Source organism: Dendrobates tinctorius, unplaced genomic scaffold, assembly GCF_039654945.1.
Source record: "Dendrobates tinctorius isolate UK_male_01 unplaced genomic scaffold, ASM3965494v1 ptg000007l, whole genome shotgun sequence".
Classification (NCBI taxonomy): Eukaryota; Metazoa; Chordata; class Amphibia; order Anura; family Dendrobatidae; genus Dendrobates; species Dendrobates tinctorius.
The window spans coordinates 36,841,041-36,856,497 of NW_027361675.1; positions in this window are offsets into that span (position 1 = coordinate 36,841,041).

The following is a 15,457-nucleotide window of genomic DNA, read 5'->3' on the forward strand; positions in this document are numbered from 1 at the left end:
TTCATAAATTCAAATGTTAATACGAAAACAAAGTCTATGCAGCTTTAATATCTGTACAGTGTCACATTTTAAAAACCTGGGCTTACATTGGCTCGCCTTGGATATTCTGGAATCCTCCATCGGTACTGGTCTTTGAACAGGTGTGACGTCTTTGGTCAGCAAAGCAAGGGTTAAAATGACTCTTCCTTGCTAAACATAGCACCATAACCAGTCCTTGTCCTAATGCACAGGACATATGTCAGGGTTAATTACCTTCATTGTTCACCAGCTTTCATCGAAGCTTTTCAGGTGATTGATAACCTCTGGAACTTGATAAGAACGTGATAACACAGTTCATCTCAGCATCATAGGAGCATCGTCCTCTGGTTGTCAGGTTAGACACTTTAATCGTGACCGTCAGTGGTGGATACTGCACTCGTAATTAACACAGTTCATTACTCAGAAATCATAGCTTTGTTACCTTCTGGGACTTCTGGATAGCGACATTCTTCTTCTTGCAACTGATAAGAATCAATTTTAATATGAAAAGTCTTTATTAACGTAATTTCAGTATCTTGCTTGAAGTCTTCATTCTCTATTCTATACCAAATCTGGTAATTTTCCTATCCTATAATATCACAGCGTACCATAGCAATCAGTAATATCCATATAATTATTATCAGAATTTGTACCATATATAGATTTCAATGTTTGAAATATTAAACCAATAATAAGTGATAATACATTATTATCCATATTTTTTCATGTGATAGAACATTTTTATGTCATAGGTGTAATTACCTTTTTCAACCCATAGGTGTCACTGTGTTTTATGTAACCAGTGTTTTCATCTTTATTAATAAGGAATATATTTATTATACTAATAATATGTAGGAATGTAAAGCCATGAACCAAAATAAGAATATATGAGTGAGCGAATGAATGAATAAAAGAATTGTTGCATATAACTCAGAAGTGAAACATTTCCTTAGTAATAGAACCATATAATTGCTATATTTAATGAAGCAATATTCTCAGTAGATATTACTTTACTAAATATTGGTGAAAGAATTAAAAATAATGAAAAATAAGAATAAAAATAAAAATAAGAATAAGGCCTTTATGTTGATGCAGAGTAGTTATGTCTTCAGTAACTTATACCCTTAATATTTCCATGATCTGGATTATTTCATAATTGTCATAAACTTGTGTTACCAAAATATTCAAATTATGCAACTTTGCATATAATATTCCTCTTACTGTAAAGAAATGACTCTTTATAATACTTATTATTATACCCAATACTTATACCATTGTACCTTATTAATATTTTTTTCCTATTAAAATGTGTGAAGAAGAGGTATTAATCAAATGTGATGATGTAGTCAGGATCAAAAACATATTTTCCCCCTTAATACCAAAAAATATTGTTCTATGAAATAATTCATTTATCAAAACCAAAATTAAAAATAATTAATGTATAAATTATGTGAATTTATACTTGCTTATACCATTATTTGTCTGAAGATGTGTAACCATCAAAATTAATTTGAATATCATAAAATTATCCTTTGGAAAAATTAATTTGCATAAACCATTTTGATGTGCGATTGCACTTTGCACTTATCCACTATTAACTAAATCAAGAAATAATAATTACTATAGAAATATAGGAATATATGTTGTATAGATAATATTTCATTATGTATCTTAATATTCTAATAATTTAACTGATCTGCATATTTCTCCTAAAGATAAAAGCTTTTGGGGTTTTTTTTTTTTTCTTTCTCTCATGCATTCAGGATCCTGAGGCCTCACAAACATATCACATTACTCGCTCAGCAGCTGCTCATACACTCAGTCACTGTCACTCAGACTGTGTCACATATTTAAGTTTAAACCAAATACCTCACATACGAAGGTGTGATGAATACACGTATTTTAACCCAAATTATCCTAATTATCAATGCATTGTAAACTATTTAAATTTAGTCTTAATATTTCTTTGAATATTCCCCACATGACATAAATATATGTATATGTATAGCTATACTTGACATTTAGGCCTAGAAAAAAATTCCATTGGTTTGCAAAAGTTGAGACCCCCTTAAAAATTCTTTTCCTAAGAACAGGGACATAGTATACTGGTATTATTAGAACAAAGTTGAAATTTTCACCTGTTGAGGTTGTCATTCAAGCCATGCAGGAAAGCACACACACAGAACACATTAAAAAATGCAATTAGTTATTTCCTTTTAAGGGTTAGATATATATATATCATGCAATTATTGCAACTTCCTGTGTAAATAAAGACATAAATCCTTGTAAGAGAATTTTTCCCGATTAAGTCCTGCTTTGAAATGAAAATTCTAAGGAAACATAAAAAATAAGGTTAATATCATATTCATAATTCTAAATATTACTGATGTAGATTTTAATTTTCATTAAAAAATACAGTTCTACTATTTCTACTTCTACAAACACTCTGCATATACTGTATGAATATGTATATATCCACAAACTATAAAACTACAGGATTATACTCTATAAAATAATTACATATAACTCACTAATTGTATAACACTGTTACACAATATATATTACTTTTTTCCTAGCCAATTCCTACACCCATACTTATTTCTCTGCAAAAAATATCCTGAAAGGTTCTTGCCATTTTAAAGCTGATAGATTCTTGGAGCAGAGTATTCAGTTTACAGGCCATGATGTCACTCACCACCTGTTTCTGTCTGTCAAATTCGGCCATCTTTGTTACAGGAAGAAGATCAGAACTCATCATTTTTCTTAACTCAATTTGTGTCTTTTCGGTGATCTTTTGCATCATTCCATAGGGCTTGTAACAAACATGTGATTTCCTTTGTTCTTCATATATTTGTTGATTTTGAGGAAAACTCATTTTAGAAGGTTTTGCTAATGCAGGCTTCTGATAAGATTTTACTCTGACTGTCTTCACAAAATTAGCACAATTTACTTTCCTTTCACGATTCTCGTGTTTTCTGGCAAAATCAAGGGATTGCGCACATTCAAACAAAGAATCTTTTTGTGACGCAATAACACGAGATGCAGGATTTAAAAACCAAAATTTGCTTACAAAACTCCTTATGAGGGACGGTGTTTTGACATTCTCCATGACCGTTCTATACAAGCGTTCATATATGGACATAAACGTAAAAATACATTCCTTCCGACCAATCCTTAATTTTTGAAGAATATCAATATCTGGATGATTTTCATTTGATGAACAAAAAATGAGAATTTTTAATCTGTCCTCATCAGTTAAATTCTCATGTGTTTCACCAGATAACTTTAAAGATAACCTCCTGGAAAAGGTTACAGGGATCCACATTTTGAACAACTGATTCCTCTCCTCGTTAGATAAATCAAATTTGTCAACACAACTTTCAAAAACCTCAGAGTTTCTACAAACATGCATTTTGTTGTCATATACGGGTATTATTTCGCATATCCTAAGCAGAGTTTTTCTTACTTTCCTTCGGGTTTGGGCCTGTGAGTCGTCTATTTTTAGTGGTACGTCTTTCCCTTGTACGTCCTCTACGTCAGTTCTGAAGTCTCCTCCTACTTCTCCATCTTGTTCCACGTCTGCAAGGTCACCTTCAATGGCCGCTACAGACACTTGATTACAGTCAATCTCGAGAACATCACAACAATCATTTTTGGATTTCTCTGACACAGATCTATGAAATATATCTACCATCTGTAGAATATTTTTTAATCTCTCTCTTTCTCTATTGAAAAACTTAGAATCTAACCTCTGATTCTCGAGTTCACACTCGGCATATAAACTTAACCATAAAACTTCTGAATTAGAATTGTCTACAGACTTAAATTTCAATTTACTCTGCTTAGCAAGACAATTAATGACATCCATTTTATCTTACCTTGAAATGTCTCAGCTTGTTCCTTTGATGGACAACGCTGGGTTCCTGTTGTCTTCACACGTCTGGCTTACGTCTGGTACTTTTGGCACTTGTAGTACTTCTCAATCTATCTGGTAATTCTTACTTCTAGGTTCTGTGTGATTCTTGTAAGTAGTGGAATTCCCGATAACTTGCACATATGATTTGACGTTAGCAAAGTCCAATCCCCCTTTTGGGCAAGTGGAGGGAAATTCGCAAAAAAGTACAAAAATGCAGATCTGGCTGGCTCTCCAATGTAAAATAATGCTTATCCTGTAAAATACTCAGGACTAGTTACCAGATAAAAATATAGTGGTTTATTTGGTTTCTTCCATCAAAGAAAGGTTATTACAGAAAAACAGGTGAATAAAAATAGGTGAAAGAGAAATTGTCCATAGTTCATACTCTGAGATCCCACATGGCAAAAGCAACATGTATTCTTCTTTCTCTCCGGGATCTCACATGGCAAATGGCGTCTGTCTCTCTTAGGCTTCTTCGTACTAAAGTAACATACCAGCTGTTATGTCATGTCATGGCCCAGCACAGAAGACATCTTCGTGTCTGTCTCTCATGATGGTGAGGGAAGAAGAGCGACCTCTACAGTTAGCCATGAATTATATACGTCTCCTAAAGCACGTGGTCTCTACATATATGGAGCTGTCTTTCTACCATGAGTCAAGCTTAAAAATAGCCTATGTCGTGTAAGCTAAAGCAATGTACAGAACTGAGTCTTATAAGAAATTAACGGATTATTAATATTTAACATACCCAAAAAGACAAGACTTGCTACAATCTATTGGTTATACAAGAGGTTTCTCTATGTTTACACGTAATAGCCCATCTTTTATATATTGTGCATTAATAGCCTGTGTATTACATTAAGCACTATCTTTCATCTCTTTTATTTGCTTATTGTTTTCCCACCTGTAGTTTATAAGGGTCATTTAGGGCGAGTCTGGGACAGCCGCCGCGGAGTGGGGGCACCAAATCGTATCTTTTAGGGTGCCAACCTCCACTGTCAGGAAGGGATAGCAGGCTAGTGTAGGGCTATCGTAGGTTATTATTGTATAGAGTTTGTTAATTGTGTTATTGCACTAGGGGGGTGTTTTTTTACCTCAATTTATTAAAGTTTCATATTTTTAAAGGGATTATATGATTGCACCTTTGATTGTTCTAAGTTTTTGCCCGGTCTCCCCCACATACAGACCTCCAGTTGGACATTTAGTACAAATAATTAAATACACCACATTAGATGTGATGCAGCTGAAAGTACCTAATTATTTGTAGTAAATGTCCAACTGGGGGTCTGCATGTGGGGGAGACGGGGCAAAAACTGAGAACAAGGATGAATTCTCATCGTCACACAATAAAAGAAAGAATGGATCTACCTGTGGCAAAACATTTTTGTATGCCTGATCACAGCACCATACTCATGAAATTACTTGTTTTGAAAGGTAATTTCAAATTTCAGAGAGACAGAAGGGTCTGGAAGTATAAACTCATGGCTTCCTTTGACGCACTCAGAGCAGGAATGAATGTGTCACATGGATTTACAGTATGTCTTTTTACATCAGTTAAGGAATATGCTCCTCAGACCTTGTGGGGGCATCACAACACAGAACCAGACCCCAATCAGAGGACAATAAAACATTCACACTCCTTATCTATGAACTGTTCCAATATTTATGGCCACAACTGTCTATCACTCTCCCATAATGATAGTTCTGATTCACTTCCCTTGTCTTACCTATTGCATTATTTCTGTTCTGTGTTGTGCATAAATATGTGATTCTTCAGATTTTGTATTAGTCAATGCCTGATGAAGAGACCTGAGAAGTCTCGAAAGCTTGCAATTTGTTACCTTCTTTTCAGTTAGCCATTAAAAGGTATCAACCACTGAGGACTCTCAATTCTGAATATTTTTCTATCTACTGGCTAACAAGGTACAAAGATATAAATCTTTCCTGTGCAAACTGAAGTAGCATTGGCTTTGCTTCTTTTAGGTATCAGAAAAAAATGTTAAAGGGATGATCCGGCACCTAAAATGTATTTTCTAAATATCTATCCTTACACCCTAACCACTTTTGCAATTTGCTTTTTTACACAGCACCCCGTACTTCTCCCTATCTATGCAATCCCTAAATTAGTTTTTTTTTTACTGTACTTCCTATGACATTTTGTTTGAGAGGAGTCTCAAACGTGATGTCACAGGAGGTTGGGGCTGCACTCACTCTCCACAGCATCTATCGCCTCTTCTGAAACAGGACGTCACCAGGAGGCAGCACTGCAGCACTATCGGCTGCAAAACAGTATAGAATGTAATGGACAGAAAAGCAGGCCAGGTGCTACGCCCGATCTAATCATTGGCATCAGCTGTCAGTGAATGATAATCCTCACTAATCTATACCTGATTCTCCTAATAATATATGAGGTCAGCAGGCATTTCCCTGGTGAAAGTTTTGACAAGCACTGAACATAGCTTCTCCTGACAATGCACTAATTTTTATTCACTTTCAGAAGCAAGAAAAAATCCCACATTTTTCTTTCACAGTGATGGTAAAAAAGCATGGCTAATATTAATCCATTTGCTTGTTGCTAACCGTACGCCTGTCAACCCATCAGCAATTAAGTATGCATATATACTCTTAATTAATATCTCCATATGGTCAATGTCACAGTTCCATCCCTCAAGGGTGTCTGGGATGCAGTTACTGACAGCTCAGCCATTCAATCTGGTACAGGGGCGTGCTGAAGCTGTCGGTACTGTGATTGACAGCATGGCCATCTAGTCTGATTCAGGGGAGTGCTGAGCTTTCGGTGTGTTTATTGACAGCTCAGCTAGCCAATCTGTGACTGCGGGGCATCGGCTGTCTCATGTGTTCATTATTCCAATTAATCGCAATGCTGCTTAACTGAGCTGAGTTTCCCAGAACACTGCCAGATGTACATTCATCTTGCAAGGTTTGTGCTTTGTGCTCAACTGTGCCTTGAGTTCTACATCCTTGATCTGTTGCCTGACTTTGGACTTTGTTCTGACAATCTGCCTATTTAACCCCTTCAGCACTGATCTGTTATCCTCACGGTACTCCGACCTCGGAATGTTACCTGACTATGCTTTTGTCTCTTCCTTCTGTTTATGACGTACCCTCCTGGCTTCTGACCTTGGACTCCTTGACCACTCTGACTGATGGCTTGGCCGTGAGAAGTGACTAGCGTTGCAGTCAATGCAATATGTTTTATGATAAGAACAAACTTTCCTATAGAAATTAACAGATTCTGTTGAATGATCCATCATTAAGACCCAGCTGTGCCTATAGCAGGGGTGGGGAATCTTTTTTCTGCCAAGGGCCATTTGAAATTTTATAATAGCGTTCGGGGGCCGTATAAAATTATTATCTTAAACATTAGCCAACTATATTTATTTAAACACTTAAATAACTCCCACCTAATGTGATGGCTGGGATGACTTCTCTTTGGTGAGTGGTGTGATATTGGAAGGTATTGATGTTGCTACTCGCAACTGGTTTTTTAAATTTGCATCAGTCAGTCTTGAGCAAAGTCGACACTTTGCGATGGAAAGCTTTGAAAAGAACTGCTTGCAGCAATAAGTTGTTCTGAACACAGATGCATATTTCAATGCATGTCTCCTCACAGTGGGAAAATCATCATTGCTCACATAACGTTTATAAAACTCAAGCAATGGGAGGTTATTGTACCTAGCTTTCAGCTCATCATTGTTTTGCAGCTGAATAATTTTGTGTTGTAGGTCATCAGGCATATCAGCTGGTTCCACATTGAATGGCAAAGATGTTTAATTCCATTTGTTTACTTTTGGCATTCTTGAATCTTTCATCAAATGTTTCAATTAATTTTGCACATTCACCAGCATATTCAAGTGCCGTGGAAGGCTTTTGTCTTTCCAGAGTAGGGAAATGAACTGTGTTATTCTTTTCAAGTTGCACTTTCCACAGCCTTAGTTTAGCTTCAAATGATTTCACGTTTGAAAGCAGAGAGCTAAGAAGCTGATTGGGGCCTTCCAGGTTAACGTTCAGCTCTGAGAGGTACTTGGTAATATCTACAATGAACGCTAGATCACACTAATGTAAGGGAAGGACAGGACTGTAGCCGCGGCCTGAGATATTGTAACATCTACGTCCAGTCCTTCCCCTACAGAAAACTGTATTCTTCTCTTCAGCATACCTGCATCTCCAAATCCAGACTTCCCTGAGCACTTCCCAGGTGACAACGGTCCCTCTTTCAGGAGACCCCCAGTAAAGGAGACACAATCCAGGATAACTTGAACATTCTCTTTACTTAATAATTCACACGTTACATTCACAGTTGGCACATCATGATATTCACTTGTTTCCTCATCTTTCCCTACTTGGCTGTCGCTTCTGTGCAGTACACGCCCCGACCGGACCATCCTAGACTGCTCCCGAGTTCCTTCATTCCTGGCCTGACCTCACCATGATGACAATTCCTTCTACCTGTTTTGCCCCAGACTCGAAATCATCAGTCACCAGGTTTGCCATTGGTAAAGCATCCGGCCCATCTGTACCATTCTCGTCGAAGCTCCAACTTCCTTCAACTCCTCACTCCAATCGACTCCTGCACTAAAGGCGTCCGCCCAGGCGAAAAGTCGCCACATATTTCCTTTCCTGTACTGGCACACTGCTATGGCACACAGTGGCCGTGGGTAATGTGAATCATAGAATCATAGAATGGTAGAGTTGGAAGGGACCTCCTGGGCCATCTGGTCCAACCCCCCTGCTCAAAGCAGGATTCGCTAAATCATCCTAGTCAGATGTCTGTCCAGCCTCTGTTTGAAGACTTCCATTGAAGGAGAACTCACCACTTCTCGTGGCAGCTTGTTCCAGTCATTGATCACTCTAACTGTCAAAAAGTTTTTTCTAATATCTAATCTGTGTCTCCTCCCATTCAGTTTCATCCCATTGCTTCTAGTCTTTCCTTGTGCAAATGAGAATAAAGTTGATCCTTCTACAATGTGACAGCCCTTTAGATATTTGTAGACAGCTATTAAGTCTCCTCTCAGTCTTCTCTTTCGCAAACTAAACATTCCCAAATCCTGCAACCTTTCCTCATAAGACAGGGTTTGCAGACTGGTCACCATTCTGGTCGCTCTTTTCTGTGGGCTGCAGCGATTTAGGCTATGTGCACACGTTCAGGATTATTCACATTTTTTGCGTTTTTCCCCTGCAAAAATGCTTAAAAAACGCATACATTAAGCATCCTATTATTAGAATGCATTCCGCAATTTTAGTGCCCATGCTGCGTTTTTTTCCGCAAAAAAAACGCATCGTGGAAAAAAACACAGCATGTTCATTAATTTTGCAGAAAATCTGTGGATTTGCCACTATGTTTATTGTATTAGGATGCTCCAGAAAAAAATGTGAAAAATCAGCACAAAACTTGCGAAAAAATGCGAAAAAAATGCGAATTTCCTGTGAAGGAGTCCGCTTTTGCTCAGGAAAATTCTGCTTACGTGAGCACATAGCCTTAACGTTACGTGGCTGCCGAGTTGTCCGGGCCTATAGCCCATGTGGACACTTGGGCACCCTGGCCCCATCTAACCTAACTTCCTAGAAACTTCTGTCTTACTACCTGGCAGCCCCTCCTACACATAACCCTCTATAAACATCCTATCAATTATACCTAACAGTGCACACTAGTATGAACCCCATCTAGTGGTACAAATGAACTACATTTACCCTTGTCTATAATAACTATATACTAAAGTTCCCTCCTCTAATGTCCCAAAAGGATGCACCTTACTTTCCCTATGTGAGCGGTAATACATATTTCTATGTAGCAGTACCGCAAGCATCTATCATAAACATTACCAACATTAGAATATGTAAACATCAACAGATAAAAGACAATTAGAAGAAGGGAAGCAAGGAGGTAATTGTATCTTACCCCCTTACACTGCCACTTGCTATCATTGAGTTCACTGATAGGTTTCCCCTTCATCTCCATGAACTGCTTGCCTTCTTCCCGCAATTCAGAAAACCTCATGAACATGTTCCCACAACTCAACCACCGCACTTCGCAGTGATGAACAAGATCACCATACTCAGATTCAAGATCATTCAGTAACTCCTTATACTGGCGACTGTTCAGTGCTCTGCTTTTGATAAAGATTATGCATGACACAACTGTTGACATCTATTTTTTTACGGATCTGCCAAGATTTTGCCGTCCGCCGAGCGGACAGGACGGACAATGAAACGTTTTTTTCCCCGGCCGGATCCGCATTTTCTGGGAGAAATGCCTGTGTCGGAAATTTAACCCTAAACTCAGTTCTGGCGCCTTAAAGAAATTCTCTCTCTCTTCCTTTAAAATTCTTCCTTCGCCGGATCCGTTAAAACAACGGTCCAGTGCCAAATGTTATGGTCAGTACAGGAACGGATCCGTTGTCCGCCATTTAAGCGAATTTTAACTGACGGAAAAAACTGATGTGTGAAACAGGCCTAACACTTTCTTGGTGTATGATGTAGTGGCATATAATTAAATCACTTGGCTCAAGAATAAGATGATTCATTTCTTTCTTGACAAATACAATTAACCCTTTTTGTGAGCCAACTAGGGCTGGAGATTCATCTGTAGTAAGGTCAGTTAACTTTTCAAATGATAGTTGAAGTTTTTTCATTGATGAAACAAGTCTCAAACAAGTCTTCACCTTTTGTACTGCAATGCATGGCTTACAGTGGCAGCAGTTCTTCTCATGTGTCAAACTCTGAAGTGATTCCATGAATGAAAATGGCCAGCTGGGCAGTATTTGTTATGTCTATTGTCTCATCACAAGCCAGAGAGAAAAATTGGAAATCTCCTGCTGAATCCTTGACCATTTTTTTTCAATTTCTTGTGCTAAATCAGTAATCCGATCTGAGACAGCTCTTCAAGACAAACTAACATTCTGAAACAATTTTACTTTGTCTGGTGCTAACAGCTCTGCAGCAGCCACCATGCACTCTTTCACAAACTCTCCCTCTACATTAGGTCTCAGCTCCTTTGCAATTAGCTCATTCGCTAAATAGCTTGTCTGAATAACATTGCCTCTGTCAAAACGCGACCTAGTAAAAGAGAATTGTTGCGATACCAAACTCCGTCGAAGAGCATTGATTTTATCCAGAAGCAGTTGGCCATCCAATTCATTGAGCTTTGCATGTTTTGTGCTGTAATGACGCTCCAGATTGGCTTTTTTCATTACTGCTAATGCATCACCACAAACCAGGCACCCAGTTTTGCTTTTGACTTCAGCAAAAAAAATTATCATTTGTCCATTCATCTTGAAAACCTTGACACTCTACGTCAACTTATCTTTTCTTTGCAGTGGGCATTATATGATGTCTCACCACTACCTGAACAAACATATTTGAAAAATAAAAAGCATGACTGAGCAAAATAATTTCAGTGGAATCTATCACCTGTAAAAATGCTATTAACCTGCAGATATGGTGTTAATCTGCAGGCTAATAGCGTTTGAATCCTGCCCGGCGCCTGGACATTGAACCCCGCTGCCTCGATGAACTTTAATACTCCCTGCAGCCGTATGGTTTCCATCATGGAGGTGGCGCCAGTGCCGGTTCTGTCACCGCTCTGTGTATGTAGAGCAGCGGCTGTAACCGCAACCTCCTGCACTGACTCACAGGTCATATAGAGATCACAGAGGGAGGTCTCCCCACACTTGTGCTTTCTTTATTACATGGATGGCTATTCATATTAATGGCTGTCATGTAATAATTGACTGTAGAACAAATGTCCATCAGGCTACGTCTTATCAGTAAAGTTAGTTGTTTGCCATGGATTTTATTATGACCTGCAGTCATTTGCTGCTTACTTTTATTTTAGACATTAATATATTGTCATGTTTCACTTTCAGTAGAAAGTTAAGTCATTTTTTTGAAACTCCAAGGGAACAGTATAACTTAATACTTTTTAAACATTAATACTGGTTTTGGATCATGATATGATTACTACTGCAAAACACACTGAGGGGTTTCACATCCACAGTATCTGTAATATGCAGCTCATTTCTTAAAATCCCTCCTCGTTCACTTACAGCGATCATTGCCCGCGTTACTACTGTTACTCTCTATTGTCTCTAGTGAGGCACTAACTCATAAAATATTAGCTTGTACAATATTATTTAAGCATTTGTGGTGAAGAACACCATATCAATATTACCAAAGTGATTAAGACATATATATGTGCTACCAGAAAGAGGTTAAATATGGAAATATTTGTTCTAAAACATCATTATAAGTGCCATATGACAGAAGTCATACAACTTAGCACGACAAAGTATGGATTATGATTTTAATCCCTGCTTATGAGCTGAATAATACATGTTCAGATAATGATGTTAGTAAATCAGGTATTGACTGATGTGTAATATGGCCATATAGGGCCAGGGATAATTGGGATAACACTCTGTTCACCATTGCACATGGATTTATGTGAGTTAGTAAAGTGCTTTAAGAATTCCAAACAACATAATGTCTTTACACCTCATCAAAATATAAGTGTGAAGGATGAGTATTTCATTTTCATGATGTTTATCTTATCCTACATTATCTGTGTAATATCATATCAGTAGGCAGAAGGAGAGGCTTTACGACATCATTAAGCTACTGATTATAAGCAGAAATATCATAAAGTGGGGAGTGATTCATGGGAATTCTTTACATACATTCGCCACCTTTCTTTACTCTCAGCGGATTTGCAGTAAAAATACAATAATATTGATGTATGTCAACCCAAAACTATAAATAAAAAGGCCAGTAATGCTGAGGTTCATGTGGACAATGTCAGTTTTACATGACATGCAAAATTAGGAGGAAGCTAAACAAGCCCTCAGGTTATTGAGAACATTTCTGCTGAAACTTTTATGCTATCTTAAATATGTCAAGTAACTATTATGATGATGAAATCATGGCTTGCAGGATTGCCAACTTCCTTTTCAAAATTTTCTGGAGAACAGAACCAAAAATTAACGATGCGTCAAAATATTTATTGACACAGACTCAGCCCCTTTTTAGACCGTATAAATCTCATAAAAGCAGGAAGTGTGACAAAAAAAAGAAAAAAGAGCATTAGGCTATGTGCCCATGTAGTTTTTAGGTGCTGCGGATTTCTCCCCATGGATTTTGTAAAATCCGCAGGTAAATTCCAGGTCAAAAGACCTGCAGTTTACCTGCGGATTAGGCTGCGGTTTTCCCTGCGGTTTATCACCTCTACAATGGAGGAGATGGGAAACCGCAGCAGAATCCGCAGAAAAGAAGTGACATGTCATTTCTTTCTGCGGATTTGAAACCGCAGCAAAACCGCGCTGAAAATTCCACAGCATGTGCACAGCGGTTTCCATTTTACATAGAGTAAAATGGTACTGTACAACGCAGCGGATTCTGCTGCGGACCCGCAGGGCCAGAATCGCTGTGGATCCGCAGCAAAATCCGCAACGTGTGCACATACCCTAAAGGTAAATACTAAAATATCAAAAATTATGAAAAGCCCAAATGAAGAATTGAAAAAAAGGGGGACAAATGTATAGTAACCCCTTTCCAACCTTAGACGTATAGTTATGTCTAAGGTTGGCTCCCTCTATTTGCTGGAGGCTCCAGCGATAAGCCGGCGACTTTTCCGACACATGTCAGCTGATTTCATCAGCTGACATGTGCCCCTAACAGCCACCTCCAGCTGTTAACATGTCCAATGCCACTGTCAATCTCTGACAGTGGCATTTCACATGCTCGTGCCAGAAGCGCGTCATTAATCCTGATGGGCTGCCATGACAACCCAGGGTCTGCAGCGTACCCATGTTGTTGTTATTGCTGGATTGCTATGAGCGCCGCCCAATTTCTGCTAGATAGAGCAGGGCTGATGCCCTACTCAGTGAATTACAAGCGATCAGATGATCGCAGCTTCTAGTCTCCCATGGAGACTACTGAAGCAAGTGTAAAGTAAAAAAAAAAGTTTTTAAAAATATATAAAAAAAATGTTCAAATCACCCCCACATACGCCCCATTCAAAATAAAACAATAAAAAAATACACATATTTGGTATCGCCGTGTTCAGAATCACACAATCTATCAATATATCAAAAAATAATTAATCCAGTTGGTAAACGGCGTAAAGAGAAAAAAATTCAAAATGCCAGAATTTGTTTTGTGACCACAATATCGCATTAAAATGTAATAACGGGCGATCAAAATATTGTATCTAGACAAAAATGGCATCATTAAAAATGTCAGCATGGCATGCAAAAAATAAGCTCTCATCCAGCCCCATATCACGAAAAATGGAGACGCTACAGGTCTCGGAATATGCCGCCTTTTTTTCTTATTTTTTTAGGAACTTTGGAATTTTTTTCATCACTTAAATAAAAAAAGATCTTTGACATGTTTGGTATCTACAACTCATAATGACCTGCAGAATCATAATGGCAGGTCAGTTTTAGCATTTAGTGAACATGGTAAAAAAGCAAAATAAAAAACAATTGTGGAATTGCACCTTTTTTGCAATTTCGCCAAGCTTTGAATTTTTTTCCCATTTTCAAGTACACTATATGACAAAACCAGTAGAGTCGTTAAAATGTACAACTTGTCCCGCAAAAAACAAGCCTTTACATGGCCATATTGACAGAAAAATAAAGTTATGGCTCTGGCAAGCAGGGGAGCAAAAAACGGAAATTCAAAAACAGAAAAACCCAAGGTGGTGAAGGGATTAAATGCTTGCTGTATTTAGTATTTAGTATATAAGTCACATATTAGAAATATAAAATACAGCCCAGGAGGGGGAGGGGTATGTCTAAAAGATATAGATAAAAAGTACACTGAGAAAATCCACTGTTACAATCTGTATCATCAATGGGAATATAACAAATCAGATAATCCAATATATATAGCTATATCTAATATATAAAGCTCAAGTGTGTGTATGTATTTGGCACAGTCACACGTCTGGACCCCGAGAGTGTCCTAGGCTATGTTGTGAGGCGAAATTTTAACCCCGCGCGTTCCAATTCACCAACCAATTTTGCCCCTATCTACATAATGGGGAAAAAGTGTGTGTGTATCAAGCCCCGCCCCTCAATATGATGTCATAATGGTTGCCATGGCGACGCTGCTCATTATGATGTCATAATGGTTGACTATGGGATGGAGGATGTGTGATGGGTATATGGGCACTGGACTATGGGGTGAAGGATATGTATGACGGATATATGGGCACAGGACTATGGGATGTAGGATGTGTGATGGGTATATGGGCACTGGACTATGGGATGGAGGATATGTATGACGGGTATATGGGCACGGGACTATGGGATGGCGGATATGTATGATGGGTATATGGGCACGGGACTATGGGATGGAGGATATGTATGATGGGTATATGGGCATGGGACTATGAGATGAAGGATGTATGATGGGTATATGGGCACTCGACTATGGGATGGCGAATATGTATGATGGGTATATGGGCATGGGACTATGGGATGGAGGATGTGTGATGGGTAT